At 43.1% G+C, this 4,035-nt stretch overlaps 1 pseudogene; it reads left to right on the top strand.

The window, feature by feature from the left end:
• Window positions 1-2,508: 2,508 nt before the first annotated feature.
• LOC124982979 (calcium and integrin-binding family member 2-like) lies at window positions 2,509-3,761 on the top strand (annotated as a pseudogene).
• Window positions 3,762-4,035: the final 274 nt, after the last annotated feature.

Genomic DNA, 4,035 nt, shown 5'->3' on the forward strand with positions numbered 1-4,035 from the left:
TTTTTTGGTGCTGGGGATCGAACCCAGGACCTTGTGCTTACAAGGCAAGCACTGTACTGACTGAGCTATCTCCCCAGCCCACCATTTTTTTTTTCATCTTTCCTTTTTAATCGAGATGTTTATACTGTTTACATTAATGTCACTTTCAGTAAGGTTGGGTTTAAATCTACCATTTAACTTTTTTTTTTTTTTTTTTTCTGCCTATCCCATCTGTTTTATTCTTTCCTCTCTCCTTGGTATCTTTTTGATGACTTTTTTTTTTTTTTTTAACTATTCCATCTCCTTTGTTAGTGATAAACCTTAATTTTGCTTTTATAAAGTATGCATTTTAACTTATACAAGCTGCCTTAAAATCATATACCACTTTATAATAAAAAAGCTTCATAAAACATACTTTCATTTTCTCCTTATATCTTTGGATTATTACCATATATTTAACTTCTACATGTGTTGTATTCTTCTTTATTCATTTTGACTGTTTTTATCTGTAATGACATTTAAAAAATCTGAAAAATAAGTCTTTTATTTTGGGACGGGGAAATACAGCTCAGTGGTTCAGCATGTGCTCAGCTTGTGTAAGGCCCTGGGATCCATTCCTAGCACCAAAAAACAAAAACAAAACAAAAAAAACTCTTTCATATTAACCCACATATTTGCCATTTTCAGTGCCCTTCAGTCCTTTTTTTAGATCTGAGTTCCCGTCTGTATTATTTTCTTTAGCCTAAAAAACTTCCAGAATTCCTTGTAATAAAAATCTGGTGACAGTGAATTCTTTCAGTTTTTGTTTGTTGAATAACCTATTAAAGTCTGATTTTGCTGGCTATCAAATTTTAGATGAACAGTGTCCATATCAAGCATTTAAAAGATGCCTTTCTATTGTATTATGAAAGATGTCTGTTTCGTATTCTAATGGGAAATCAAATGTCATTCTTGACTTCGTTCACCTGTTTATAATATGCTTTGGTCTGAACCTCTTCTACAACAGAGTACTGTAGGCTGGACAAATTACATACCCTGCTATAACAAAAGCTTGGAGGAGCAGGGAAGTCCAGGTTCAAGGTGCCAGCAGATTTGCCATCGCATTATAAACAACTAGAAAATTGGATGAAATATATGAAGGAACAATTTCAGGCATTGAACAATAGTATTGTGATCTAGATCTAGGAGAAAGGAACCACAGAGGTGAGTTCTTGAAGGCCCTGGCTTTCTACTTGGAAACACTTTCTAGAGTGTGACACTGGAAGAGAGGAGAACCTAAGCAGAGCTCAGTGAGCTAAATAATTTAAGTCAGTGTCCAGAGTTTGGGAAAATTAAGATACCTAAAATTTGAAGGGCAGAGTACTGAAGAGAAAGGAGCTGCTCATGCCAAAAGAACTCCAGAAATCTGCAGGGGGAGTCTCCCTTGTGTCTTTGGCTGAATACTGATCTGTAGGGTGAAACTAAGCCTGGACAAAGACAAACTGTTGGAGAAAGAACAACTAAGGAGCTTAAAACTTTAAACAATTCCTAGAGTTCACATCTCTACCCAAAGAGGCATTGGTACCAAAGAGACATTGGGTTTCAAATGTCCGAGTGCAGCCTTCTCTGAATACCTCAGGCATTTAGTAGAGACCCTAGAAGAGTCAGGCCTTGTCAAGTCTCATGTTACTTATTTTTTCATGGCCCCAAGCAGAAGTTGAGATGTCAGTCAGTTCCCAGCACAGACTCCCCGTGAGGGAGAGGAGTCTGGGATTAGCACCGGTTGTACTCTACAGGTGATCATGTTGCAACTCAGAGAAGTTGGCAAGGTGGGTAGTTTAGCACTATACAATTAATATGTGGTAATTTCTAAAACCCATTCTTCCTCCACCAAATGAAGTTGTCTTTTCAGTCTGCCTAGTAGTTATGCAAGCATTTTGATGAACATAAACATCTCTTTTTAATATTTTTTTTTAGTTATTGGTGGACACAATACCTTTATTTTATTTATTTATTTTTATATGTGCTGAGGATCGAAACCAGTGCCTCACACATGCCAGGTGAGCACTCCACCACTGAGCTACCACCCCAGCCTAAACATAAATGTCTTTGAGAACTAAGGGAAGTATAAAATAGTTTCAATTCCTGGCCTTACTGAACTCAATCAAGAGGTTAGACCAAGGAAATAATTCCAACAGGAATCTAGGTCACTCCGTTAGATGTTCTATTTCCAGTCTGTTAAAAAAGTAGCATGAATTGGGGTGTAGCTCAGTGGCAAGTGTTTGCGTAGCAAACAAGGTCCTGGGTTAAATTCTTAGCATTAAAAATAAGAAGAAAGGAAAAGAATGTTCTGCTGTTCTTGAAATCATTATTTTTGTGACATTCCAATTAGAAAGCCAGTTAGTAAAACAGTGTGGCCCAAAATCAGGATAGGAGCAAGAAGTTATGGTGTGTTGCTGTGCAGTTGTTTGACTGTGGGTAACAATAATGTACTATACACTTGAAAAAGGTCGAAGGAAGGACTTTGAAAAGTTTTTCCATAAAGAAATAATGACGAGTGGCTGCCACACCGGGTCCAGGTAGGTGCCTCTGGCCCCTGCTAACCACCTCCTGGCGAGCCACGGGGTGGGTTGGCAGGTCTGGCCGGCCACAGTGGGACGCTGCCCGTGGTGGGGCTAGGAAGGGCTGCGGGGTGCCGGGCTCCGGGCTCCGGAGACCGCTGATGGGAGGCGGTGCCCTCGTGGGTGAGCATCAGCGCTGCAACCACCTTGGGGAACAAGCAGACCATCTTCACCAAGAGCAGCTGACAACTACCAGGACTGCACCTTCTTCAATAAGAAGGACATCCTCAAACTCCATGCACGATTCTACGAACTGGCCCCCAACCTCGTCCCCATGGACTACAGGAAGAGTCCCATTGTCCATGTGCCTTTGAGCCTCATCATCCAGATGCCAGAGCTGGGGGAGAATCCCTTCAAGGAAAGGATCAGTGGAGGCTTTTTCTGAGGATGGCGAAGAGAACCTCACCTACAGTGACTTTGTGGATATGTTTTCCGTGCTCTGTGAGTCAGCTCCCAGAGAGCTCAAGGCAAACTATACCTTCAAGATCTATGACTTCGGGGGCTGGGGAGATAGCTCAGTTGGTAGAGTGCTTGCAGTGCAAGCACAAGGCCCTGGGTTCGATCCCCAGCACCCCAAAAAAAAAAAAAAAAAAAAAAAAAGATCTATGACTTCAGCACTGACAACTTCATCTGAAAAGAGGACCTGGAGCTGACACTGGCCTGGCTCACCAAGTCAGATCTGGATGAGGATGAGGTGGTGCTTGTGTGTGACAAGGTCTTCGAGGAAGCCGACCTAGATGGCGATGGCAGGCTGGGCTTTGCTGACTTTGAGGGCCTGATTGCCAACGCTCCTGATTTCCTCAGCACTTTCCACATCCTGATCCTAGGACACTGCTGAGGCTGTAGGACCTGGAAGCCCACCACCCAGTTCTGCTGCCTATACAGGTGTGGCTGCATGCTTCCCAGGAAAAGAGCTGCAGCCTCTGGGGTTTATTTACACCCATGAACATCTCCTGTGGCCCTTTCAGCAAAAAAAAAAAAATCTTAACCAGAGAAGAAGGATGTGAGGAGTAGGACCCTTTCCAGGGCTCCTTGTGTTCTGGACCCAGGACCCACAGCCCCTGAGCAGAACCTCCTGTCCACCCCCATGCCTAGTCCTCTCCCCGTCCAGCCCTGGGAAGGTAAGGAAGAAAATCTAACAGGAAGTGGTGGAGTCTGACTTGTCCATGTGCTGGACAGACACCCCAGTCACCCAGGGCAAATACAAAAAAAAGTTGGGTTTTTTTTTTTTTTTTTTTTTTTTTTTTTTTTTTTTTTTTTGCGGTGCTGGGGATCGAACCCAGGGCCTTGTGCTTGCAAGGCAAGCACTCTACCAACTGAGCTATCTCCCCAGCCCAAAAGTTGGGGTTTTAATGAGCTATGCAGTCTTCTTCCAAAATCCCAAAATCCAGGGCTGAGCTGTGCCCCACTCTGGCATGTTCCTCTTCCCACCTCTCCCCAATGTGAAGCTGTGTGA

Source organism: Sciurus carolinensis, chromosome 4, assembly GCF_902686445.1.
Source record: "Sciurus carolinensis chromosome 4, mSciCar1.2, whole genome shotgun sequence".
Taxonomy (NCBI): Eukaryota; Metazoa; Chordata; class Mammalia; order Rodentia; family Sciuridae; genus Sciurus; species Sciurus carolinensis.